We start from the raw sequence: 13,340 nt of genomic DNA, 5'->3' as shown, positions 1-13,340 counted from the left end.
CCAACTCCTGGGCTCAAGCGAGTCTCCTGCCTCAGCCTCCCAAGTAGCTGGGACCACAGGTGCCCGCCACAACGCCCAGCTATTTTTTGGTTGCAGCTGTCATTGTTGTTTGGCGGGTCCGGGCTGGATTCAAACTCGCCACCTTGGGTGTACGTGGCTGGCGCCTTAGCCACTTGAGCCACAGGCGCCGAGCCCCTTTCTTCCTTGGTATATGTATATATGCATAAGTCTGATATTTCCATGTAGACGGATGGTTTACCAGGAAGGGGAAACAATACTTATCATGGGTGAGGAAAGCAGGGGAACAATACCTGTCATGGGTGAGGAAAGCAGGATTGGATTGACTTGAGGATATATTTTGAACCAGGTAACCTCAGCCTATTTCCTGAGAAGCTCTGGGGCTAGCCTGGCTCTTTGGAGTCATCGGTCTTGAGACAAGAGTCCAGGCCCCTACATGCCTAGGCTGTGGAAGGGGCTGCCACTGGGCAGGGAACATGAGTGAGGAACTACCAGGGAGATGATACAGCAGTTGAGAGCTGCAGCCCCAGAAGACCACCCTGGACAACCTCAATAGGGAAGGGGTTGGCCTGGGACCTATCTGCTGTTTCATAAAATAATCTTTGGAATATGAGTGGCTGAAATCACACTGAGAAAATGAGAACTGGGCAGCTGGTGAATGGTTGTTATTATTATTCCATATAAAATAGTACAGTTATTCTATTCAAAATAGCAAGAGATGAGTTGTAATTTGAATATGTGTGCTATGTTTGACAACAAGGCAATCCAGATTATTCTGCCACAAGAGAAATGTGTAAATGGTATGAACCAGCTGAGCCTTCCTTTTTGATTGCCTGGGGCTATGGCTGGGAAACTAAACAGGCCTTGCTCGCAGATCAGTTGCTGCACTGAACGTTTTTTAATTCAAGATTAACTTTTCAGGCAGGACTTTGGAACTTGGTCCATTTCTCTACTGATTTACCAATGCCTGGAGATAGAGACTAAGAAATAATAACATAAATCAAAGGGCAAGGGCAAGGGGATGGAATGTCTGGGGGGGATCACCATGCTAAAAGATTAAGCATTTCCTGTGCATGTTGGTCTCATAGCCTGATGAGAAATGCTTTGGGGTGGCTGATCCTGCTTAAGTGAGGGGTAGAGAAATTAGGAAAGAAATTAAGAGTTTTAAAAGGCATAACTTTAGATTTGGGAAGGTGAATAATTTAAAATATCAATGTTGAAATTTAAAAGAACTCAGATCTCTAATGTCCATTTTCTGAACATAGTGATTATTTTCTATCCAAATTGTAATAATAATTATTTGTGACATATTTGAATCGTCTTATTTTGGCCTTAGGATGTTGAAAATAAGAAAATGTATCATACATGGAATTACTGAAAGAAAAGAAAGTGTTTTGTCTGGTTCCTTCCTAAGAAGAGAGCTGGTGATGGCCTCAAACATGAAATTCTGACTTGTAGAGAAGGAAATATGGTTGTTAATATTGTCTTGCCCCAGAGAAAATAAGTGAAGCAATGAAAAGATGCAGGGAAACAGATTTTGGTTCAACCTAAGAAGGGACCTTATGACATTAGAGTTGGGGAGGTCTTGGAGGGTAGTTCCCCTCCCTTGGGCTCCCTCATGCAGAAGCTGGGGGACATCCACAGGGACTCTGAGGAAGCATCTTCTTGATTGAATGGGACAGCAGGCCACATCTCTGCTAATGGTCTTCCTTACCCCAGGAATTTATTACTTTGGGTCCTCAAAGATGAATTTTTCATCTGGGAACCTGGTTTCATTTTTGTTTTTAGATACCACCATTGTGACTATGATGAGTTTGGAATGTAAAGTGGTGTTCATTGGACTGGGCCACCTCCCCTGCAGCTCTGAGATCAGTGCAGCTTGGAGAATGGGATAGGGAGTGGTGGTAGAAAGATGTGGATTTGGAATTAGACAGTCTCATATTTGAATTCTAGCTGTTATGGTCCCTGAGAAAAGTTACCTCACTTTCCTAACCAGTAGATGTCTTTGCATAATAATTAAAATAATACTTATGTAGTAACACTTCAGTTAGGTGAGAGGAATTATTTAAAAGAGCCTACATTTTAATCTAGCCCAAAGTAGTCATCCAGAAATATTAATTTCTCTCCCTCCAGCACTCCTATTTCCTTTCTTATTACAGTCCCTATGTGATGACACATAATGCTCAATATTCAGCTCCACTGTGGCACTTCCTTTTGCCAAAATCAGGTATCAGAGATTCACTGTGGTTGAAAAATATGAAGTCCAAGAGGTAAAGTGCTGCCTATCCTGATAGTTCTCAACTTCAAACCCAGTGCATCACCTTTTCACGGAGTTGCCACCTTTGCTCCTTCTCTTCATGACACCATCGTTGTCCATCCTCTGTCTCTGGTTCTGTCCCTGGGCCCACAAACAATGTAACCTAATCGTTTTACCCTTATATTAATCTGAAATAAAAAAATTAATCACTAGGCATGGTGGCACATGCCTGTAGTCCCAGCTACTCAGGAAGCTGAAGCAAGAGGAACACTTGACCCCAGGGTTTTGAGGTTGCTGTGAGCAATGATGGCTCCATGGCAGTCTACCCAGGGTGACAGAGTGAGACTGTCTCAAAAAAATAAAAAAATAATAAAGCCACATAGCATTAATTTTGATGAATTCTGTAGGTTACAAGTGAGTCATAAGTCCACCCAGAATCAACAGAAGGTGAATTGGATCCCACCTCTTTTTTTTTTTAGTCTCAAGCTGTCACCCTGGGTAGAGTGCCATGGTGTCATAGCTCATAGCAACCTCCAGCTCTTGGGCTCAAGCAATTCTCTTGCCTCAGTTTTCCTATTTTTAGTAGAGACAGGGGTCTCACTTCTTGCTCAGCCTGATCTCAAACTTGTGAGCTCAAGCTACCTACCCACCTCAGCCTCCTAGAATGTTAGGATTACAGGCATGAGCCACCATGCCTGACCTGGACTCCATCTCTTGATGGGAAAGTTAATGGCTAGGGCTCAAATGAGCACTTGGAATGGGAGGTACTGTTTGGATCATATTTGTAAAACATAATCTATGGCCTCAATGATACTAAAATCAGGAATTACAAGCTCATCAGGTACTCAAACAGTTTCTTTACATCTATTTCATTCTTTTTCCATTCTGACTTGGTTTTCAGTCTCCTATTGGGACAGAGGGGAGGAATATGTTATTCCATGATCTTCAATATTAGGTCTTCAAAAGGAGGATAGCAATCCCTCATTTTTTGAGAATTAATGAGATACTCTAGATAAAAGAGACTAGCATACACTAAATTGGAGTTGTATAACTTCAGTTTTGAGCTTCAACAAGAATAATAATCTAATTTTCCCAACTTGGATCTGGTGCCCTTACTAGTTGAATCTGTTTTGCTGACACCAGGATCCTGGGCTGAAGCGCACACTTTGGGGCTCTCTTTAAAACAGGAAGACACTCAAAAAGGGCCTACCATGTTTCTTTTACAAGATTTTCCTTCCCTAACTTCTACTGTGTTGTTAGACTTAGAATTTCTATTCACCCATTAAAAGTGTACACCCTTTTAGAATTCCCCAGGTATCCTTTGCAATTAGCAAAGTCTATGTAAATAGTTAATGAAACTCATTAGACTTACAATAGAGATGGCAATGTTGCTTTAGCAAAGTAGTTTGGGAGTATCAATTTGTTTTTATTTCTTAAGTGACTTTTATTTGAGGCAAGCCTAGGACAAATCTTGAGGTTGGCAAATTTGTCTCAATTTTCTTTGCAATGTTCATCATTTTCTGGACTCACTTAAACAGACTCTTATTCTGACCCACTTCTAAGTAGGCTATAACATCAAAACTGACATCAGAAACTTCTTATTGATAATAGTCAAGATATGCACATAGAATGCAAACTTTATGGGGGCAGAGACTTGTGTTCCTTTTATTTATTGTGTATCATCAGCATTTGGTACAGTGCTCAGAGCATAGGGGATGCTCAACAAGTATTTGCTTCATGTGAGACATGCAGTTTCATGTACTAGGCCTCCAAGGAATATTTACATTTTTGTGCTTAGAAGCTTAAAAGAATGATAGAGTAGACTGCTAACCATAAACTTTACAATGAGTGATATCTGTAAGTAGATGTCAACCTCAGTATCCCTTTAAAACACTTAGGGAGCTACTCTGACTCCTTGACTTGTGCATTTGCACAATCCACTTTCTCCATTCATATTCTTGGTTACTATCTATTGATATTTAGCAAGAAGAGGTAAGATCCAGAATGTGGTGGTTGTGTGATGTGTGGACCAGTGACCCACAGTAGTACTTACTGCATGATTTGATAGTCTTGATTTTGCCTCACCTGTGATGTCCAGTAGTCTGCATGACTGAGTGTGGCCTAGTATTCATCCTCCATTTGGTCCCTTTGGCTTTCTTTTTCTTTTTCATTGGAGATAGAGTTTAGAAGCAAAAGCTAAAGGGTATGTTTACATATGATTTTGTGAGACTTTGGATGTGCAAAATGTTATTTTGTGGCTTAGGTAACAAAATTCTGTATAAAAATGGGCACAAGGAAATTCTGTTCATCTCCACCAAGACCCAATGCTGCTCTGGCCCACCCAAGTGGCCTCTTTGGGATGTCAGATTTCTGCTTTTATGGCTGCATTCTGACCTGATGATACCACCATGCTCAGTCCTTTCTGAGAAAAGGGCTAGCACAGTCCATGGCTCTTCCAGGACAATGGATGTTTGAGGTTTTAGGTATAGACTTACATTATATAAATAAAGAGTCAGAAAGAGAATTGGAGAATTGCTGATGTTATGAATAAAATTATGAAGGAAGAATTCTGTTAAGTTTTATGCTAACATTTATTATATTATTCCCATCTTTACAATAGCAACTTCTAATTTTTCCCATAACTAGTCCTATATGATTTTCTTTAAAAATGATTCTGTTATTGAATAAGTTTTGGGGGTGTACATCATACTATTTTATCTTCTTGGAGATTTTCAATGTTTATTACCATATTAAATCCTAAAGAAATATTTAGTATGGAAATACTGCATACCTACAGTATCCAAATACTTGGATACCTACAATATTCAAGACTTACATGACCAGAGGAGCTCTAAACCACATTTCCTCCCCCCCCCCAAGAAATCATTAATGTCTCCATTAAACTAATAGGCTCAGATCACTCTTGGGAAACCCTATCTTGGAGAAGCCAGAATTTTGTATACTTTAAAAGTAAGTCTTTTTTGTTGTTGTTGTTTTCCTTTAAAGTAAGGACCTCTTTTTTTGTGCTTAGAAGAATTTCTAAGGAAACGTTCTTCTTCAATGTTGCTGTTGCTGTTACCATTTACTGAGTGCCTACCACGGACAGATTAGGCAGGGGGCCAGGTTTTTACATACATCTTCTTAAATCCTTACAATATCCCAACCAGGAGATTATGAAAACAACTATTCCAACAGTGAGAAAATTTAGGTTCATGGAGAGTAAATAATTTGGCTAAAGTCCAAGTAAACCTAAGTTTATCTGCCTATATGTGCTTTTTTGACAATACAATATTGCCTTTCAAATAATGCTGTTTTTTTTACAACCCAAGGCCACCCATATTCTCATTATTCCTTCACAGAACTCCTTGTTTAGTACTTACTGCTTACATGTGCGGTGGTCTTGTGAGCAAGAAGGTAATTGTAGTGATGGATTATGCATAAGTTCCTTGAATAATGGATTACAAACAGGACACTAAAAGGTCACGTGTTCAGTTGCTGATATAAGCATGAGAAGGGAATGATGTATCAGGAAAGGACAGTAGCTAACAAAAGCTTCTCTCTGTGAACTTGCTGAGCAGCAGATCTGACAAAATTGCCTCTGTAGTTCTCTTGACTCTCTTTTTCCTGCCTCTCCCCACTTTGGCCCCAACTCGCTTTTCAGCCATCTGAAGTTGCCTGCACATCATGCTTATAGTTCTTGTTGTTGGCTTTGGGAGAGTTCCTTCTTTTAATGCTGCCTTGAAACCCACATTTGGGCTGTGGAGTCCAGTGCGCTTGTGTCAGCTTTCTAGGTGTCATCATATTTGAAAATCTAATTCAAGCCATTACACTTTACAAACCTGTGTGTGAAACTCTCCATTCATTTACTTTAAAAACAATTTGCTATGTGTTTAAGGAAGAAGATTATGATCTTTTCAGAATAATTGTATTTAATTCTAGTCAATTTTCTTTTTATCTGAAGAAAATTTGGCCCTGATTTCTTTGGGGCACCTGGATGATATTTTGCATCAATTATTGAGTAAAGTTCTGTGATTTTGTGACTTGGGTGATGGTATATGGTTGGTGAGGGAATTCTCATGTATATCCAAAGATTTCCATTTCTCTTTGATCATGTTACTGTGAGTTGGACTGCAACTAAGCTGGACCATCTTTAGAGTTTACCATAGAATGTGTTCTTCCCAGTCACTTTCAGATAATGTCACCAGAATTAATTCACCTTCAAAAATACTGAGACAAAAAGAAACCACTTCAAAAAATGTTATCATTTGAGAAATTTAAGGTGCTGTATCTAGTGTATAGGAAGTTTCAAGATGCCAGACAATGTTGTGCGTTTCTCAGGTACCTTGAGGATATTCCAACTTCAATAAAAACTAGTAACATAGAAGTGAGAACTAAACTAAAAATTACCTAAGAAGTTTCATATTTTAATTTTAAAATGAATTTATTTAGTTACTGACTTTCATTTGACTGTTAAGTTGCCAAATCCTAAGTTAAAAACCACACACTTTAAAATCTTAGAAAGAGCAGCAATTCAAAAGGGAATGCACCACATTCTAAGAAGACTTCAAGAGTCTAAGACATTTCTCAGTTCTAACGAGAGAGAGTGAGTAAAGCCATGAGGTCATATTTTATTTTGATTAACTTCTGAACTTGTTCTCTGAAGTCTTCATATTATAGTCTACTAGTAAGGTTTACTCCAGAAGAACATTCTTTAACAGAGGTGTTTTTTTGTTCTTGGATTTTTTTTGTTGTTGTTGTTCATTTGTATTTTTAGGTATTTGTGTTAGAAGTAGCTTGAACAGTAGGAACTTCTCCAGTTGGTTTGGTTAGTTAGAAGATGAATGAGTATTTTCTGAATCTGTGGTTAACCATGGTGCAGCGGTGCTGTTTTCCTGAAAACTCTGCACATCTGCCTTTACCTTTCCTGGCCCAGGATTACGTTGGGAAGTGAGGATGCTGTGTGGCTGTGGGCCCAGAGGTAATTGTATCTTATGATATGAGTAGAATCAAATCATTTTTGACTCATTTCAGTCATCCAACCAGAAACTGAAAAAAGAAACTGTATGAAAACTGACTTGAAACATGATCAATATTTCATCTCTGAACCACAAACCTATGTAAATATTTTAGGTATTGTTAAGAACGAGAGAAGGCAGGTAACACATATCATATTCATTTTAAATTGAAAAGGATATTTGCTTCCTGGTTTGAAGGTGTGGGACTTCATAGAAATTTCTGATTTCCCAAGGAACTAGACTTATTTGACTGTTCAATCTCTGCTTTTAGAAGACTGGTTGCTTCTTGAGTAACTAAACTGGTATTTTACAACTCAGCTTAGAACCCAGGCTTAAATCAACATTTTCTAGCCAATTCTGCAATGGACCTGGGGTTAGTCAGAGTTAAAGTAAAAAAGTAAGATGCATGCATGAAAAAAAGTCATATAAAATTTTAGAATAGCCACATCTGCAGGTTTCCCAACCCATAAACATGACCAAGTTTTCCTTATCATAAGAAATAGTTTATTTCTTTCAAATGTTTATGAATTTTATTCTTTGCTAATGTGCATTTTGTCAACGGTATCAGTTCCTTCCAAGCTGTGTGTTTACTCCTAGCATGGTAAACCTATGTATGTTTGTTGGAATTATTTTATAAGCAAAATATTTTACAAATTATTTAACTTTCAAAAATATCTGAGTGTTGCTACTTAAGGAGTTGCTACTTTTATAAAATTTAAGTTGGATATTTGGGGAAAATAAGTGATGGAATAAAATTTTATGTTGAATTAACTGTAAGAGTATAGTAAAAACATATAGAACAAATAGTATAAAATAGTTTGAAAATCTAGAAAAAGTGTTTACTTGGGTTGATTGCCAGAATATTTTTAATATCTTTCTTCATTAAAAAAATGAATATTTAGATAATGTTTTATAGATGTGGTTTAATGCAAGAAAGACATTGCTAACTCCATATGCCGACCCATGTTTAAAGAAAATGTCTTATCCTTAGATGAAAAGAGTAGCAAAAAAAAATTTACATAGTTCTCCTTAAAGAAAATTGGGTCCCTAGCCTGCCTCCTTTTTTTCCCCTCCCACAGTTCTGCTACCAGCTTGGATTTGAACAAGCAGGTAGGGTTCCATTTTACTAATTAGGAATCCTTTTTCCACTTTACCTTAATTGCCATAAAGTGGCAATTCTCAACATTTTTGGTCTTAGGAGTGGTTTATACCCATAAAATTATTGAGGGCACTGAACAGTCTATATTAATTTACTGTATAGAAATTAAAAATAAGAAACACTAACGGTTGAGGGGCAAGATGGCCCATAGGTGCCAGCCTCTGACAGAAGCTCCCATCCAGAGGGAAGGATAATGTCTGGAAAATACCCAATAAAGTTGAAGATTGGGAGCCCAGCCGAGAGAGAAGAGAGATATCTGCAGGACACTGCTGCGGAGGCAAGTTGAGATTCCAAGAAAGCAATTTACAGGTACATAATACATCCCAAAGGAAAAGTATCCATCCCCTCCCCCAAGAAAGTGTGGTTTTGTCTTTGACTGCTCCTGTAAGTTTTCTACAGGCGAGTGGTGGACTGAGGACCTGTTATCTCACTCCGCGTATGAGAACCACAGGAAGGGGGGTCTACCCCTGCTGAGATTCTAAATACTCTCTCACCTGGCAGAAAAACCGAACAAATGTTTTCACTGCCATTTTGAACTCCCAGTCCATCGTTCCTCCCTTGCCTATAGACATAGTGAGGGGCAGCACAAGAGCAGCATCCTCCACCCCTGCGAGACCAAGCGCTCAGTCCCAGTACGGCAGCCAGAGACCTGCTAGACCTGTGTGCATTCTGTGGGCAGTGGTGGAGGAGCTCCCCATTCCAGGCACCTGCGCAGGAGGCCCCAGGACTTCTTGCTAGAGCCACGCATGCCCTGTGGGTGGCAGTGGAGGAGTTCACTGCTTCAGGAGGGCCCATAACTGCTTGCTAGAGACCCATGTGCTCCATGGGGGACAGCCAAGGAGTCCCCCAACTCTGGGCAGGCCTAGAACTGCTTGCTAGAGCCACATATGCCCTGCAGGCAGCAGAGGAGTTCCCCTCTCTGGGTGGGCCCAGATCTGCTTCCTAGAGCTGCACGCATCTTGTGGGCAGTGGCAGAGGAGTCCCCCACTCTGGATGGGCCCAAAACTGCTTGTTAGAGCTGTGCATGTCCTGTGGGCAGTGGCGAAGGAGTCCACTGCTCCTGGCAGGCCCAGAACTGCTTGCTAGAGCGAAGCGCACCCTGCAGTGACTGGTGAAGGAGTCCCTCACTCCGGGCAGGCCCACAACTGCTTGCTAGAGCCATACACATCCCGTGGGCAGCAGAGGAGTCCACTGCTCCAGGCAGGCCCATAACTGCTTGCTAGAGACATGCTCGCCCCATGGGAGAGCATGGAGACCTTCACTCCAAACAGGCCCAGAACTGCTTACTAGAGTTGCGTGCATCCTGTGGGTAGTGGCGGAGGAGTCCCCTGCTCTGGGTGGGCCCAGATCTGCTTGCTAGTGCTGCACACACCCTAGAGGGGCCAGTGAAGGAATCCCCCTCTTCAGGCAGGCCTAGAACTGCTTTCTAGAGCCATGTGTGTCATGTGGGAGGTGGTGGAGGAGTTCTCTGCTCTAGTCACCTGTGCTGGGTGGGCTCAGAACTGCTTGCAAGAGCTGCGTGCGCCACGTGGGCAGTGTTGGAGGAGTCCCCAGCTCCAGGTGTGCCCAGAACTGCTTGCTAGAGCTGCATACAACCCATGGGTGGTGGCAGAGGAGTCCAGTGCTCCAGGTAGGCTGAGAACTGTTTGCTAGAGCCACACGCATCCTGTGGGCAGCAGCAGAGGAGTTTCCTGCTCCAGCCTCCTGCTTGAAAGAGCTGCATGTGTCCTGCAGCAGCGGTGGAAGAGTTTCCCACTCCAGGCACCTGCACCAGGGTGCCCAGAACTGCCAGAGCTGTATGCTCCAGGCATGCCCAACCAGCTGCCTGAGAACTACAGAGAGGATGGTCAGCTGAGAGGGAACCAAACTAGAATGATGGTATCCCAAGGCGAAGAGCAGTAGCCACAGCAGTGGCAACAACAAGGCCCACACTGCTGAGGCTCTTCTGGACAGACATGCTCTGCCTCTCTGGGCAACTAGAGGAAGCCAGCATCTTCTCCGGTGGAGGCCACTGACTGAACGGTTCTGGTACCGTCTCCACACGGTGTAATTCAGCATGGGGTGGAACCAGCAGAAAAACTCTGGTAATTCAAATAACCAGAGTAGATCAACTTCCCCAAGGAAAGATGGGGCAGATGCAATTGAAGAGCCCATCCATAAACAGATGGCTGAGATGTCAGAAATCAAGTTCAGAATCTGGATAGCAAATTAGATTAACAGAATGGAAGAAAGGAGAGAATTAGAATTTCAAGTAATTATTCAAAAGATATCTCAAGAAATTCAAAAGATTTCTCAAGAATTCAACGATTTCAAAGATAAAATGATCAAAGATTTTGAAACACTGAGGCAAGAGGTTACAGCCCTCAAAGATCTGAAAAATATGGTAGAATCCCTCAGAATGGAGCAGGCAGAAGAAAGGATCTCTGACAATGAAGACAAAGTTTCTGAATGTGCCCAAGAGTGCAAGGATGAAGAGAAATGGAGAGCAAAAATGGATCACTCTCTCAGAGTGATCTGAGATAATTAGAAGAAATCTAATATTTGTCTTATAGGAATCCCTGAAGGTGACAAAGTGGCTTCACAAAGCACAGAGGCTCTACTTTATGAAATTATGAAAGAGAACTTTCCAGACATGCCAAGAGAGTCTGAAATTCAGATAGCAGACAGTTTCAGAACCCCAGCACGACTCAACCCAAACAAGGCATCTCCCAGGCACATCATAATTAACTTCACTAAAGGGAATATGAAAGAGAAAATTCTGAAAGCAGCTAGACATAAGAAAACCATAGCCTACAAGGGGAAGAATATCAGAATGACTGCAGATCTCTCTGCTGAAACCTTTCAGGCTAGAAGAGGGTGGTCATCAACTTTTAACCTCCTAAAACAAAATAACTTTCAACCCAGGATCCTGTATCCAGAGAAACTGAGTTTCATTTATGATGGAGAAATTAAATACTTTAATGACATTCACACATTGAAGAAATTTACTATAACTAAATCAGCCCTCTAGGATATTCTCAGACCTGTCCTCCATAAAGACCAGCGTAATCTTCCACCACATAAGTAAACTCACACAGAAAATTTTGATCTAATTCCAATTTTCACAGTGGTGAAAGAATTAAAGATGTCCACTGGATTTTCAAAAAACTTGATACCCAAAATTATACCAGATTTATCAATATTCTCAATCAATGTGAATGGCTTAAATTGCCCTCTAAAGAGACATAGGCTGGCTGACTGGACACAAAAACTCAGGCCAGATATCTGCTGCATACAAAAATCCATCTTACCCTAAAAGACAAATATAGACTCAGGGTGAAGTTATGGTCATCTATATTCCAGGCAAATGGAAAGCAGAAAAAAGCAGGTGTTGCAAATTTATTTGCAGAAACAATAGGCTTTAAACCAACAAAAGTACTCAGGGATAAAGATGGACACTTTATTAAGGGCAATAAAGGGTACCCTTTATTTAAGGGTAATACTCAAGATGATGAGATTTCAATCATCAATATGTATGCACTGAACCAGAATGCACCTCAATTTATAAGAGATACTCTAATAGACATTAGCAACTTGATTTCTCCCAGCTCCATCATAGTTGGAGATTTTAATACTCCTTTGACAGTGTTGGATAGATCCTCCAACAAGAAGCTTAGCAAAGAAATTTTAGATTTAAACTTAACCATTCAGCATTTGGATTTAATGGACATCTACAGAACACTCTATCCTAACAAAACTGAATACGCATTTTTCTCATCAGCCCACAGAACATACTCCAAAATTGACCACATTTTAGGTCACAAGTATAACCTCAGCAAATTTAAAAGAATAGAAATCATTCCTTGCATCTTCTCAGACCATCACGGAATAAAAGTTGAACTCAGTAACAATAGGAATCTGCAGACTCATACAAAAACATGGAAACTAAATAACCTTATGCTGAATGATAGGAGGGTCAGAGATGAGATCAAGAAGGAAATTAGCAAATTTTTGGAATAAAATGATAATGAAATAATGAATATATGAGTTACCAGAACCTCTGGGATACTGCAGAGGCAGTCCAAAGAGGGAAATTTATAGCATTGCAAGCCTTCCTCAAGAAACTGGAAAGAGAGGAAGTTAACAACTTAATGGGACATCTCAAGCAACTGGAAAAGGAAGAACACTCCAATCCAAAATCCATCAGAAGAAAAGAAATGATCAAAATTAAAGCAGAATTAAATGAAATTGAAAACAAAGGATTATACAACAGATCAATAAATCTAAAAGTTGTTTTTTTGAAAAGGTCAATAAAATAGATAAACCTTTGGCCAACCTAACCAAGAAAAAAAAGAGTAGAATTTCTAATTTCATCAATCAGAAATGGTAAAGATGAAATAAGAACAGACCCCTTAGAAATTCAAACAATCCTTAATATTACAAGAAACTTTATTCTCAGAAATATGAAAACCTGAAGGAAATTGACCAATACTTGGAAGCATGCCAACTTCCAAGACTTAGCCAGAATCAAGTGGAAATGTTGAACAGGCCTATATCAAGTTCTGAAATAACATCAACTATATAAAATCTCCCTAACAAGAAAAGACTGGGATATGATGGCTTCAAGTCAGAATTCTACCAACTTTTAAAGAGGAACTAGTACCTATACTACCTAACCTTTTCCAAAATATAGAAAAATACAGAGTACTACCCAACACATTCTGTGAAGCAAACATCACCTTGATCCCCAAACCAGGAACAGATCCAACAAAGAAAGAAAATTACAGACCAATATCACTAATGAATATTGATGTGAAAATATTCAACAAGATCCTAACAAACAGAATCCAGCAACACATCAAAAAATTATACACCATGACTAAGTGGGTTTCATCCCAGGATCTCAAGGATG

Source organism: Otolemur garnettii, unplaced genomic scaffold (genome assembly GCF_000181295.1).
Source record: "Otolemur garnettii isolate 467f Iridium unplaced genomic scaffold, OtoGar3 scaffold00176, whole genome shotgun sequence".
Lineage (NCBI taxonomy): Eukaryota > Metazoa > Chordata > Mammalia > Primates > Galagidae > Otolemur > Otolemur garnettii.
Note: the sequence above shows the minus strand (reverse complement) of the source record.